Raw genomic sequence first — 16,549 nt, 5'->3', positions numbered from 1 at the left:
TATATATAACAATTGATAGTTCAAGGCACCAAATGGTCGCAAAATTTCTTGTGCACCTTAATTTACAAGAAATACTAATCAATTAAAGGTCGAAGGATGATAGGAACAAAATTAATTAGTGGAAGTGACGCCCTGCACGGTGGACTACCAAACAACAATGTTTTAAATTATGTTCTGGTAATTATTTTGGTTTAAGTTGGAACGGAATATTTCGATACTAATATATTTCAGAATGACAGTTAATTCAGAATTAACTATAATATATATATATGCACACACGTGAAAAAATTGAAGATTTATAAAATAAATATACCTTGAAAAGTTAAAAAAATGTAGAAATATTAGTGTCGATATAATATTAAACAGTCACAAACTTGAGTTGAAACACAAAATGAAAACATAGAAAAAAAAATAAGAATAATCCTACTTGGACATCTGAAACTTATAACTCAAGTAACCCTCTCGACATGATACTGTCATGCCATGTGGTTTATTAACAAATAAAATACAAAATAAAAACACAAATACAAATGAGGTAGAATATATATTTTTCTGTACTTCCTCTTTTTCTATTTTCAAACACACTTTTGTTTTGAATATATATATATATATATATATATATATATCTAGTGCTGCATCAAGAGGCCAATTCAATCATCTGAGCAGTAAGATTTAGATGATCCAGTCATAGTAGTAGCAGTACTCAAAAAATAAAGAGCTGAGAGATTATTGAAAATAATGAGATTTAAAAAAAATTAGGGAACATATTGAAAGGTACAAAAAAAAATTCAATTATATTAATCTCTTCTAGATTTTAAAATCAAATGAATGCCAACTAGATTTGTAATTTATAACAATGCCCTTTAAGCTCAATGAAATTACAAAATTATCACTAAAACAATCCAAAATGGAATGTAAACCGGAATTGGCAAGAAAAGGGCTAGAATTTGGAACGAAATGGAATTGGGATGTATGGTGTACGTACAGGGTACTAGACTAGACAAAAAAATTCTGGAGGTTGTTCCAGCCATAATAGAACGGAATTCAAAACTCAAGAGTCCAAATTTACATATATTTGCATTAAGAGGAATATTTTGGTCACAAAAGAACTTTACAAAGTAAAATGCCAGACAAATTGCTATAAATCTATTAAGTTATTAACTTGACGCGGATTATCCATACAAAATGAGGAATATGGTACCTGAAGCAGCAGCTTTTCAACTCAACTTTTGGATACAAAAGTTAGCCAAAAAATTCGAATCCCTACACTTAAGGAACTTTAAACTTTATAAACCGTTTCTAACGAAATTCAACAGAATACCTCCAAATATGCAGAAAAAACTAAACACAAAGCGAACGAAAGTGGAAAGAAAGACGAAAAAACCAGACTGGAACCGAAAGACAAAAAAATAGAATCAAATATTGACAAAGATGAAGATCACAATCACTTGGGAGGTTCTGGACTGGCAAAACAAATTATTGATGAAACGAAGATGTACAGTACAGTATGGAGAACTCAGTCAAGCGCTAGCAACATAAATCTAATCTTTCTTTTTTTAATCCAAGTTTTGAAAGGAACAGAAATGGTCCCCACACTTCCTATAACTGCCAACGTATAAGTACCACGTGACCCTACCAATTGCAGATAATTGATGAATGGTCGATGAATCTGAATGTGATATATATGTCATGTGTGTGTATATATCATGTGTGAATTAAGCACATGAATAATCTACAAGTTTTCTGGCTGACCATGCATGCACTTCGAAGAAAAAGGCATTGCATTAATTAGTTTTGCTTCATATTTCAAATACAGATATCAGTTGCTATAGGATCAATGAAAAATGCTGATATCCATCACTGTCAACTTTTATTGTATTTGCAGGTCCCTCGTGAGTAGTACGTAGCATGCATTTATTAATGATGACAAATTATAACCATCAGTACTTTGTACGTACCTTGAGTATGCATTTATCATTTATCATCAATATCCTTAAGCAACCTGCAAGCAAGATCTCACTATTAATTTGTAATATTCTAGATTTGGTCCCGAAGCTGTGTTTGGATTTAAAATATAAATTAAATAATTATATCTTAACCATCATTTTGTACGTACCTAATTGAGTATGTATTTATCATCAATATCCTTAAGCAACCTGCAAGCAAGTTCTCACCATTAATTTGTAATATTCTAGGTTTGGATTTAAAATATAAATTAAATAATTAAATTTTATCAACTTAATTTTCTTCTATAATAAAATATCCCACTCAATTGGGTAATGCTGCTGACTGATGCTTGTTTCCCATGTTTTACAGGATTTGAATGTCTACAGCATCCTGTTTCATGACACACCACTGTTGATGTCCCGTGAGGCAGAAAACAAAATCGCTAAGAGGACGCACATTCCAATTAACTGTTAAAGCACTCCACTTTACGTGCTACATTCCAGTTTCAGATAAGAATAGTAATTACTCTCTCTTCCATAAAAGAAATGGAATTCAGAACATATTTGTGCGTTGCTTCTGTCAAAATATGTTAGAGACACATTGTATGTTTGCAGGAATGTAAAAGTCGTCAAATGGGGTAATCTGAATTTGATGGAAAATGTAGAAATTTACAAACTTAGAATATGCAAGTAATTGGCTGACACACTTCATTTTTTTTTATTTTTAAAAAAAGTAGATATATATATTTATATATAGAATCTACATGCAGAAAAAATCATATTTTTAATAGTGAACAATATTTTTTTTAAAATTAGTGAACAAGACTTACACACATTCAAACTATATCTAATTTTACTTAGAGTAATTAGGACATGATAAAAATATCCTAATTATTCACTAGCTCATCTAGTTGACTTGTATTTGTGGTATGGATTTTCGCCACGAATATTTTTAATCAGATATGTAGAGCACGTTAATTAAAGTATATATATGATATAATTTATATAAATATAATATTTTCAAATAACTTATGAATGGATCAAATTACGATGTAAAATATAATTTATTGCTATAATATCTATATTTTTAATAATAATGCTTATTTTTCTGTTTATGCAAAGATACAAACGAGGGTAGCCATTAATACTTTGTTTTAGGATTGAAGAATTGCTGGTTTGACACCTAGTAATTAATATCTTTATTACGCGGACACTCTCACCCCAACAAATCATGAAGATACACTACAAGAGATATGATTTTTTGAGACAAAAAATTTTGTCTCAAAAAATGGAAATTTCGTCCCTAAAAGTTTTGGAAGATGAAAAAATTTCGTCTCTATTTTGTCTCAAAAAGGCTGTCTCAGAAAGTTTTCGGAGACGAAAATCCGAAAAGTATTTTTAGGAACGAAATTGGGCGGAACCAGTCGAAACCGTTCGAACGGGAAATTTTTTCTGAGACAAAAAAATGTCGTCTCAGAATCTAGTTCGAACGGAAATATTTTTGTTCGAACAACATGAAATGTTAATTCGATCCAATAACCATATCTGACCAAGTCCGTTCGAACAAAAAAGTTCGTAAGCGACTTTTGTTCGAAGAAAAATATTAACTGTTCGAACAAATAATCTATTTACAAAAATCTTCTGTTCGAACGGACTTTTAGAAATGAATTTATTGTTCGAATGGGAATTTATTGGTTCGAATGGATATGTTTTTGTTCGAATGTATGCATAAATGGTAATTTACCATTCAAACGGCATTGATCAAACAAAATGAAATTGATACTAATACAAATTGTAATCTATATACATCAATTGTTCAAATGTTTACAGACATCGTAAATATTAAAGGCTATTAAAAAAAAAACAAATGAATTATGATTGTGGTGGTGGTGGTGGTATAGGGTTTTGGGACATCATTAATTGAAATTGTTCAAACATTTTTTGGTTATTTAATTGTAGCATCTCTTCTAATCTTGCTTCTAAATCTGCTGCTTGATCTAATCGGGTCAACAACTCTTTTTCCTTCGATCTCAATCGTTCTATCTCAAGTGCAGCTTCCTCTAATTTTTTAGTGTTGTCGTCATTCGATCTGGCTTTAGAAGATGATGAAGATGTTGAGGATGGCTTCACGCAACGTCCTAAGCCCCTCAAATATCCAGAACGTGATCCAAGAACTTGAGAAAAGATTTGAGCATCGTTGACAGATGATCCATCAGATGGATCCGCAACAGTGTCTTTAAGAGATATCATCTTGTCCTGAAAAAAGAAAAACATTAAAATTAGTATATGTAACAAAAATATATTTAGACAATGAAATTAAATAAGCTTAAACTTACATAATTTGCCTCTGCCTCAGGATTGCTCCAAACACCATCACGATTTTTATGTGCTTTAGCATACAATTGGGTCAGATCATAATCAGTAGGATTTTCTTCTTGCTGCAAAATGAAAATTAATATCATAATTTATACGAAAAAAGTGTATATATTAAGATTTATTGGAGACAATAAGAACTAATTATTTTTTTTGACAAGCGATGAAAAGATCGAGAACCCGCGTGATGGTGTATCGTTAAATTTGATCTATTTGTTTTGTTTACTGTACTCCGTTTCTAAAAAAAAGAATTATAATTTTTATTTAATACATCTATTATATATTATTAAAAAAAAAATAGTAGTGAAATTACCTGATAAGCAGGATTTTCAAACAGATCACAAACTTTCTCCCATTCGTTTGGTGGCATTGCTTGGAATGGATTTGACGCGCCTCTATCGTAGTACTGAACTTCTGGTAGTGTGTATGGCATCGACCTTTGTACCTCCGAAATGCATTCGACATGAGTTCTTCAATCGTTAGTCGATCCTCCCGCCGACCAAAATTTAGTTCAAACTCATCATTCAAAGAATTATAAACAATTAGTATAATTTCAAACATTCGCATTTAAATAAAAATGTTATACAAAGTAACTTATTAGTAGACAACGATTTTTGATGTGGTCTTTCACATCTTGGGGAACTTTAGCCCAGGATGATGTAGCCATCAGTGCATACGTGCGAGTAAGTGTACCAACATAAGAAGCAAGCCAAGCTGCCGAATCCCCAGAGCCACCGGTGTGATCATCAGATATATCAACTTTAATTTTACCCACTTTTCTTACTTTTTCTATGCAGGCACCCCTCGTAATGCCTCTAACTCGGCGCTGGTTTACAACAGCTATATATACAAATGGCTTAGAATATATTTTAATTAAATTAATCTTATTTGAAAGATATACATTGAAAAAATACCTTGTTCTGGTTCTACTGACGGTGGCCCACCATTGTTGGCAGGTGAAGCACAGGGGGATTCGCTAAGTGGTGAGGATGACTCACGTGTTCTTTTGCGTTTAGGAGGCATATCCGTTTGAAATTACACAATATATTATTATTCGAACAAAATACATGAAATATTTTTATAAGAATTTTACCTACACAAATATCTGTTTGAAAATCATTCGGTATCAGTATTGCTGGACCAATCGCTCTCATCCTCAGTAGACATTTCAGTTGATTCATGTTCTTCCGACATGTCACCTTCAATGACTTCGGGTTGAACATCTTCTCTGCGCAATGGGACCATGTCATAATGACTTAGATCAACAAATAGATTGATGCCTGATTCATTTTCTTGATATGCTTCTTCATGGTCTGGACTATCAACTTCTTCATGTGGTTTGTCTACCTCTGGAATATAATCATACACATTTCTTGGCGCAAATTTCTCGACTATTCTCCATGGATTTCCGAACTCCGGATCATCTAAATAAAAAACTTGATTTGCTTGGCATGCGAGAATAAATGGGTCGTCCTCATACCATTTGCGAGATGTATTGACACTTACAAAATATTCATCCTTACGCACTCCCAATCTAGGATTCGAGACATCTCACCAATTACATTTAAATAACCAGACCATATATCCCCCCACATACTTTAATGCTATGATATTCTCCACAATTCCGTAAAAATTAATATTTTCATCCCCATGGCTTCCTTTGACAACAACCCCACAATTTTGAGTTTTCCTATATCGTTCTCTGTCTACTGTGTGAAATCTATATCCACGCACCAAATATCCTGAATATTGGATAGCCCGCTTAGACGGACCACATGCCAAAGCATATACTTCTGGTGAGATTTCACCTGAATGTTCATTATATTTCGATGCAACCTATATAAATAAATTTTATTCTACTTATATCAATATCATATATAAATATGATGACACCTACAAATTAAATAAAGTTTAAAATACTTTCAAGCATAATTTTTCCCCGAATAATACCGTATGTTCAAACCATGAGGCAAATTCTTCTTCATGCGTCTTTTCTACGTCAGTCACACCATTCGTGCAAAGTAGTTGTATATGTTCGCTGCATATGTTAATGTGAGTTATTAATTTGTATCAATATATACTATATTATTAGAAATGCACTTAATACTACGACCAAATTAGATGATCATCACGAACCTCAAATACTGTTCAATCTCTTCACAATTATTTAAGACATACCATCGAGCTCTTTCAAACTCTCATCCACATAGGTCATAACCTCCTTGTGCACCTATAGGACGTACTTTCTGGGAAAATACGGTAAATGCTGACGAAACTCCCATTTGTCCACCTTCATAATTTCGATCCGGTCTCGTAAATCTAGTATCAACCCCACGAAAATACATTGAACAAAATGTATGCCACTCATTATGAATATAGGACTCTGCGATCGATCCTTCCGGACGAGCCTTATTCCCCACAGATCGCTTAAGTTTTCCCAAAAACCGTTCAATAGGATACATCCATCTATACTGAACGGGGCCAGCAACTAAAGCCTCACGAGGGAGATGCACAGCCAAATGAACCATTACATCAAAGAATGAAGGCGGGTACAAACTCTCCAATTTACACAATATCAATGCAATGTCAGCTTCCATTTTTAATAAGGCATCAACTTTCAACGTTCTACTGCAAATATTTCTGAAAAATCGCCCTAATTCTGTGATAGCTGTACGAACATCTGGAGTAAGCTTTCCCCGCACACCAACTGGCAACAATCGCTGTAAAAATATATGGCAGTCGTTACTTTTTAGACCAGTTATCTTCCAATCATGAGGTCGGACACATCTTGACATGTTCGAAGCATAACCATCGGGTAATTTGATTGTCATAAACCAATCACAGAATTTCTTTCTCTCATCACTTGAAAGTGTATACCATCCAATGGGCATATAAGCTGATGACCCAGTATCTTGCAAATGCAACTCTGATCTGATTCCCAACTCTTTCAAATCTTTACGAGAGTTGACTGTATCTTTTATTTTTCCTTGTATTGACATCAGGGTACCCAAAATATTCTCACATATATTTTTTTCAATGTGCATTACGTCTAGATTGTGACGCAGTGTTAAGGTAGACCAGTATGGCAACTCAAAAAAAATACTTTTTTGGTCCAATTCAATTCCACTGCTTGTCTTTTCCTCTTTCGGTATCTTGCATTCTTTCCAAATCTGTTGTCTGGGACATCTGCCAATTGAGTGAGAATATCACTGTCAGAATACTCTGGCGGTGATGACCTACGATCAACCGTTCCATCAAACATTACCCTATTGTTTCGCCATCTATGATCATGAGGTAGATATCGACGGTGTCCCATGAAACATAATTTCCGGCCATTCGCTAACCACTGAGACTGTGTATCTTTGTTACAAACAGGACAAGCCATTTTTCCCTTTGTGCTCCACCCAGGCAAGTTCCCGTATGCCGAAAAATCATTAATTGTCCAAAGTACTGCAGCATGCATTTTGAATTCACGTGAAGCGGCCACATCATATGTATTGACACCCTGTTCCCACAACTCTTTCAACTCTTCCATCATTGGCTGTAAATATGCATCTATTTCATTTCCTGGTGACCTTGGCCCTGGAATCAATAGAGTCATCATAAAATAAGGATCCTTCATACACTTCCATGGTGGCAAATTATAAGGCATTACTATGACAGGCCAAGTGCTATGAGAAGTGCTCATGTTGCCAAATGGATTAAACCCATCAGTTGCTAAACCAAGACATACATTGCGAGGTTCTTCAGCAAACCATGGATACTCGTCATCAAATTTCTTCCATTGTAAGGAATCTGTAGGATGAGTGAGAAATTGATCATTTTGAACTCTTTCTATGTAATGCCAAGTCATATCTTTCGCAGTCATCCGGGAAGTAAATAATCTTTGAAGTCGAGGAATAAGCGGAAAATGTCTTAGCACTTTCTGGGGTACATTACGCTTATCTGATGTCCATCTTGACTCAAGACACACCGGACATGATTCACATTCTGCATATTGCTTCCAGAAGAGAACACAATCATTCTTACATGCATGAATGATATTATAATCAAATCCTAACCCTCGCTTCAATTTCTTCGCTTCATAAAAATTCTGAGGTACTACGTTATCCTCTGGCAGAGCCTCTTTAAATAATTCAAGCAGCATATCGATAGCCTTTGCAGAAATACGACAAATAGACTTTATATGGAGCAACCTGACAGTGAATGACAACTTGCTATGACGGGTGCACCCTTCGTACAATTCTCGTGGTGCATCCTCCCACAATGATCCAAAGTCTTCATTTCCCCCAAATGACTGGGTAGATGTTCCTTCTCCAACCCTGGCACCAAATATGCCAGCGCCAAGATCTCCTAACATTTCAGTCATATCTTCTCCATTATCATAACCATCATCAGAAATATCAACATTTATGTCCTCCGTGTCGATCTCGTTACATTCATCCATCTGGTTGGTGTGACTGCCAAATCTAACTCCTTGGGGAAATGGTTCTCCATGTAAAACCCAATGTGAATATTTACCATCAATTCCATTTACGAATAAATGATCCTCCACAGCCGTCATATTATAAGAACTAAGGTTTTTGCACTTCTTACATGGGCATCTTATAAATCCTCGACTATCAACACTCCCACAAGCAAATTCTAAGAAAGACTTCACCCCTTGTGCATATTGTATATAGTCTCGACCAAGTCTATCTCCCAACAACATCCAACTTTTATCCATCTATAAAGGAAAACCACAATCATGGGATAAACACTATCATTCAACTATTACAATACATGTGTTTAATTACCCTGTACTTTTAAGGTAGTTGGTCCTATCCCATTCGAGAGACTATCATCTATATCGCATATATAATCAGTCTAAAACTCGTATGTTAGTAAAAATTTCGGCAGCATTTCCCTACAATTCTCCAAGTATGCTAGTCACGATAAGTCGTCGACCCTATTCATGAGCCGAGAAACTTATGAACTACATACTCGAAGAATGTAGAAAAATGCTAAACCAAAATTTAAATTGATTAACACAGGAGTTATAACTAAGTATATATGTCATATAGATGATAGAATCCCAAACTGTCCACTTTGGACAATTCAAGAGTTATATCCAAATATTCTTTAAGAGAATATTTGGCCACAACTCTCGAACGGGTCTAAGATTTAACTGCATGTAAAATAACTACAAAATCCAAACACTCAGTAGTAAACATAACAAGCATATGTCACAAATACATGGGAAGATTACATTACAAGTATACATGATGGGCCATTAAAGATTTTGAAATATTTAATACTTGAGTACTTACTTATGTTCAAATATGTAATTATAATTTTTTAATTAAATATCTTATTATTATATATTTAATTAAGCTATTTAATTAGTGTACTTAGATATAATTAATTATACATTATGTATTAATCATCTTATTACTTGAGTACTTAAATATCTTCACATATTTAATTATAATTTTTTAATTAAATATCTTATTATTATATTTAGAGTATTAAGATATTTAATTATAATTTTTTAATTAAATATCTTATTATTATATTTGGAGTATTAAGCTATTTAATTAGTGTACTTAGATATAATTAATTATACATTATGTATTAATCATCTTATTACTTGAGTACTTAAATATCTTCACATATTTAATTATAATTTTTTAATTAAATATCTTATTATTATATTTGGAGTATTAAGCTATTTAATTAGTGTACTTAGATATAATTAATTATACATTATGTATTAATCATCTTATTACTTGAGTACTTAAATATCTTCACATATTTAAATATATTTTTTTAATTAAATATCTTATTATTATATTTGGAGTATTAAGCTATTTAATTATCACTGCAAATAATAAGTATTTAATTCTGTGATACTGTTCGAACAAACACTCTATAAGTTCGAATGGAACGTTGGTGGAGTTATATTCTGTTCGAACAAATAAAAATTAATTCGAACGGTATTCAGAGCGTTCGAATTAAACCAACCCAGAAACCAGTCACGAAACAGAGCACAAAACTGATAAACAAAACACAATTTCTGCATTCATGATGCCATATTTCAATACAACAAACTCAAAACATCATGAATATCTCTAAATATGATTATTAAACAACTTAGAAAACTAATAAAACTTACCTCTTGTACTAGCAATTCAAACTTTAGTCAATCCACAATACCTATATATACATAAAACACATTAAACTGTTGTTCTATCCCAACAAATAAATGCAAAAACTCTATAGATATTTGTAAACGAAAATCGGAATGAAAAATACAAAAAAACACAACTTACCTCTTGTCCTTCTCCTTTCTCTCTCAAGAATCTCTTCTCTCTCAACGCTTTCAAGCTCTCTCTCTCCACAACACTCTCTCACAGCCTCTGCCACGCTCTCTCTCCTTTTCTCAATCTTCAATCCGAGTGAAAAATGAAGTGAAAGGATCGGATTAATAATACGTGCATTTCAGTTCGAACTAAATTTTAATCAGTTCGAACGCGAAAGTCCAAATACCGCTAATTTTTCCCACTATTTTTTCGCGTTCGAATTAATATTTTTCCAGTTCGAACAGAAAAAGGAATATTCTCCAGTATATACTGATAACTTGGCGCGAATTTTCCCTCCAAACAAGAAAAATTCGTTCGAACATGAATTATCTCTATTCGAACTAACGTTATATTAGTTCGAACAGATAATTAGATAAATATATAACTATACACATAATACACCCAATATTATTATGTGTATATGTAAAAATTATATAGACTATATAATACTAAGTGTCACTAATATCATAATACTAAGTTTCTTATCAATCTATAATATTAAGTATTTAAAATAGTATAATATTTTATTTACAATCACTAATAGTGTTATACTTATAAGTTAGTATCACTATAAATATAATACTAAGTATCACTAATAGTATAATACTAAGTGATATTAAAGTATAGATACCATCAAAATATGAAAACTAATAATACTGTAATATTTTATAATATAGTCCAAGTACTTGGTTTATTATTAATATACAAACTAAATATATTAGAAATATGTTTTTTATACATATAATTAATGCAATGTTTTACTATATACTTACTATATTTACTTTATAATGCAATACTTTAGACAATACTATTTTATACTCATCTAATCCATAATATATATACTATTACATATATATATACTAGATACTTACAATATATATAAGTAACTAGTATAAAACTCTATACTATCGATATATAGTTATCTAATATATATTATTATATATACTAGTGAGAAATTTTTTATTAGTACTAGTATACTCTGTATTATATACTATTATTACTAATACTTCTCAATTGTTTTACCTCTTGTACTTATATATATATATTTTTATGAAGTATTATATAATTCATTCGAACTTATACCCTTCTAATTCGAACTTATACCCTTTTAGTTCGAACTAATTATACTTCCGTTCGAACGAAATCACGTTATTTAAGCGGCGAACTAGTTTCTTCTCCATTCATTTCGTGTCTCCTCTCATTCGAACTCTTCGATTCCTCCGCCGTTAGCAGCCACAACGCCGCCACCAACTCCGACCAACTCCTCAAATCTCCTAGAACAAGAGGTATGGGTTAAATGTGCTTTATTTTTATAAGTTTTTTAGTTAGTTTTGGGGGGGTCGGATTTTGAATCAATCCGGCCCCATTTTGTTGTTTTGGGGGCAAATGACACAACTATAATCGGTAGAAATGATAGGGATTTACTCCTAAATCATTTCTACCGATTAAAATATTGGATTCCTTCATAAAAATGAATGTGTCGGTTCGGTTCTGAGTCGACTCAGCCATGTCTGTTTGGCTCAGGTCCGTTCGAATGAATATAAATTCCATTCGAATTGAAGTCAAGTCCATTCGAATTAAATTTATGTTCATTCGAATGGAATATAATTTTATTCGAATGGATTTTAGGCTAATTCGAATGGAGTTATCTGAGGTCATTCGAATTAAAATTATGTTCATTCGAATGAATTTAAATTTCATTCGAATGAATATAATTTAATTCGAATGGAATTAAAGGCCATTCGAATAAGCAGTTGTCAACCATGATAGCACAATATCATCATTCCTCTAATTCACTTTAATTAGATCACATATATCTTTTACACATCAACAGTATACTAATGGCAAGCAGCAGCAGAAGAAAACGTTCCAGACCCCAGACAGTAGAAAGTACCTCCGCATCTCCTTCTCAGCCGGCCGTCAGGCCTATACTAGTTGAGCGGGAGATCATTCTAGGTGACTTCCGTGACCTCACTTGGGAGGGGCGGAGCATACATGACATCATCACCGATCGTGGATGGACCCCGATTTGTCGACAGAGGGGCACAGCATATCTTGAGATGGTCGGTGAGTTTTACCGTGCCATGGGTGAGCAGCCTGGTGATGCTCTATGCTATAACTTAGTAGTCTGGGGAGTGAGTATTATATTCTCTCCCCGCGTTATTGCTGAGTTTCTAGATTTGCGGCGAGAGCCCGGTGCCTATCCTGCAGCAGCAGCAGCGAGATCAGCGACTGCACCATCTGGAGAGGACACTACAGTCGCATCCTCATCGCCAGTGCCGGATAGACAGACCGCAGAGCTGGATGCTAGCTCGGATGATAGCGAGAGCGGTGATGAGGTACCTGATGATGGTCTCACAGACGATCAGGTTCGTGACCTAGTGCGAGACCCTGAGGCTCCTCCATATGATGGCGGTAAAGTGATCCGACAGGCCGACTGTATAGCATTTTTCAGAATGCTTAATTTGATTGTTGGGTATAACATTGATCCGAAAAAACACAAGACTGATTTCGGGATCGAGCGGGCCAGATTTTTGTTACGGTTAGCACAGGGGGAGCCAATTGATCTGGCATTATATTTCTTCCTCCGCATTCGCACAGAGTCACGCTATTCAGGTGGAGGTAGTCTACCATTTGCGCTTTTGATATCTAACCTCTTACTCCATTCAGGGGTTACAGTGACTTTGACTGAGCGGAGGTCGCCACAGATGGGGCCCGTTAACAAGATCACATTCAGTAAGAGCAAGGGTCACTTGTTGAAGACTCGTCCAGTCCTACAGGATCAACCTCCGCCTACTGATCCAGCTTCTACTGCTGCTGCCCCTATTGAGAGACACCCTGCTGGGGCTACTCCAGATGAGGTACGAGCTATATTGGCGGACCACCGCGACATTTTATTGAGGGACTTCATTCAGCCCATGATGGAGAAGCTTAAGGACCTAGAAGGATGCTTGCAAACTTTACAGGAGGATTTTGATTTATATAATAAATAAATATTGTTAGTAATTTTTTTACTTTTTTATGTTGTATAGAACGTCTAACTCATTTTGGAATGTAATTAATGCAGTATAGTTTTTATTTTTAGTGTTTCTAGCCTCTTTATTGTTAATAACACATTTCTTCTCATTATACTTAGTGTTCACGATAATTGAAAAAATGACACTATCTTTAAATTAATATTTAGTTAACTAAAATATTTTTAAATTAATTACATAAAATTAATTATTTATGAATTTGTAAATATTTTAATTCATTGTAAATCATAATATATAATATATAGAACTTTTTATTTACTTTGGAAATGATAAAAAATTAATAGAAAAAATATGTATTCTTACAATTTTAACAATATATCTTTTCAATTAAATAATACCGTTCGAACACGTTAATACTAATTCGAACAAATAATATTGCATTTGAATTAATTAATTTTCTGTTCGAATTAAATTTAATTAGTTCGAACGGTATAGATTTTTGGAGACGACCTAATTCGTCTCAGAATCTCAAGTTCGAACTAATTTTTTTTAGTTCGAACGGATTTATAAGGTTTTTCATGTTTTGAGACGAAATTAAAGTCTCAGAAAAGTACTTTTAGGGACGAAATTAATTTCGTCCCTAAAAAATTTCGTCCCTAAAAATTAAATTTCTTATAGTGATATATAAATAAAATTAGAATATAGTCCTCTCTATCTGCTTGAAAGAATCTTTCCCATTAATTCAGAATATAAGTGAAGCTACACAAATCTAATCCTCTTTTTTTTGCTACTTTTGAAAAGGCCGGACAGAAATGGGTTCTCCACACAGCTTCCTATTCACTGCCGACGTATAATCACGTGACGAAAGCTGGATATCGTCACTACTAAAACAACACTTGAATCTTTCCCACTAATTCATAAATATTCAAGTCAAGCGTTAGCCACACAAACCTACTCTTTTTTTTTTTTTAATCCAAGTTTTGAAAGGGACAGAAATGGTCCCCAAGCTTCCTATCACTGCCAACGTACCACGTGACCCTAGCTACCAATTGCAGATTATTGATGAATGCTAGATGAATCTGAATGCGATGTCGTCAAGTACGTGACGAAAGCTTCCCATTCACCGCCAAGTACGTGACGAAAGCTGGATGTCGTCACTACTAAAACAACACTTGAATCTTTCCCATTAATTCATAAATCTAATTTTTTTTTTTTTAATCGAAGTTTTGAAAGCTACCAATTGCAGATAATTGATGAATGGTAGATGAATCTGATCAATGCGATATAAATGCCATGAATAACCAGTAATCTACCAATTTTATCAAAGAAAAAGGCATTAATTGCATTAATTAGTTTTGTTTTCAATTTCAAATACAGATATCCATCACTGCCAACTTTTATTGTATGCATTTATTAATGATGTGAGTACGTAGTAGCTAGCTAGCATGCATTTATTAATGATGGCAAATTATAACTATCAGTTTGTACGTACCTTGAGTATGCATTTATCATCAATATCCTTAAGCAACCTGCAAGCAAGTTCTCACCATTTGTAATATTCTAGGTTTGGTCTCCAAGATTCACTTAATTACCTTTTACCTTACTTTTCCTAACTCACGAAGCCAAAATCTAGCCCCAATGACTCTTCAGCCGCAATATCACTCTATTTCGCTGGACTACTTTCTTTTGAGTGTATCGGCAAAACCACCTCCAATAAACTCTCTGCTGCCAAGACATTTTCACATAATTGATCTTCCGTATTAGAGCCCCCCTGATATTCTAAATCAGTTACCGAAACCACCTCCGTTCCAGCCCCACGTATAGACCCCTGCTCCGTTCCAATCCCACGTACAGCCCCCTGCTTCGTCCCACTCAATTCCTTCTCCATCTGATTTTTCTCATTCAAACCATCCCGATTTTCTGCTTCTAAAACCAGTTCCGAAAATTGTACTACTTCTAACTCCACTTCACACTCTGTAAAAGTTACTCCCACGTTAGAGACAAATAAGATTGGCTCCTTCGAAACAGTTTTAGCTTCTTGTCTTGCTCTTATATTTTCTAGAATCTGTTGCCTACGAGCAGTTGAATTCTCTCCTTTCTCAAACTTTATATTTCTCTCTTCTTTTCTCCTTTCAGGATTCACTACTTCCTTCCACTCAAATTTTCCAGATTTCGGAAAGTCACCTCCTCCCGATTCCAGTTTTTTCTTCTTCATATCTCGTCCTCTTTTACACGTAAAAACTGTGTGTCCTTGTTTACGACAAGAAACACAAAAACTAGGCACCATCTCATAAATTATTTCCTGAAAGAAACTTGAATCCCCATTCGGAGGCCCTATCCAGAAAGAATAACGCAAGGGAGCAGAAAGATTTACCTCTACACAGATACGAGCCGCTTCAGGTCTTGTAACACAAGCCGTTGCATTATCCCTCTTCAAATACTTTCCCAGCCCATCTCCAATGCTCCTTAGAATAGATTCATAGAAAAAATTTGGAGGAAGCCCCGGCAAAGACAACCACACCGGAACCCATGGAGAGTCTTCTTCCTCCATGAAATCCGGAGTCCAGTGAAAGACCCGAAAAGGAACGCCCAATAACTCCGAATTTCCTCTGGCCATAACAGAAATATAATCATCTTCCATCACCAATCTAACAAGAACATTTCGTGGGTTTCTTAATTGTCCAACCACTGGTGTTGCTCTCAGTCCCCATCGGTTTTGAATGATCAAGAGAAGGTCTTCTCCGCAAGAATTTCAGGACCACCGAGAAACGAAAAGGCTCCGAAGAGCTTTGAACCTCTGCTTTAGAGAACACAAAATACATCTCCCCATCTTGGAATTTTGGCTCTCTATGTGGAATATTAACAGTAGGCAGCAATTGGGGATTAGATCCCACCACGTCCACGAACCGACGCC

The sequence above is a fragment of the Carya illinoinensis genome, chromosome 6, assembly GCF_018687715.1.
Source record: "Carya illinoinensis cultivar Pawnee chromosome 6, C.illinoinensisPawnee_v1, whole genome shotgun sequence".
In the NCBI taxonomy this organism is placed as follows: Eukaryota; Viridiplantae; Streptophyta; class Magnoliopsida; order Fagales; family Juglandaceae; genus Carya; species Carya illinoinensis.
The sequence above is the reverse complement of the archived record's forward strand: the minus strand, read 5'-3'. Positions refer to the sequence as shown.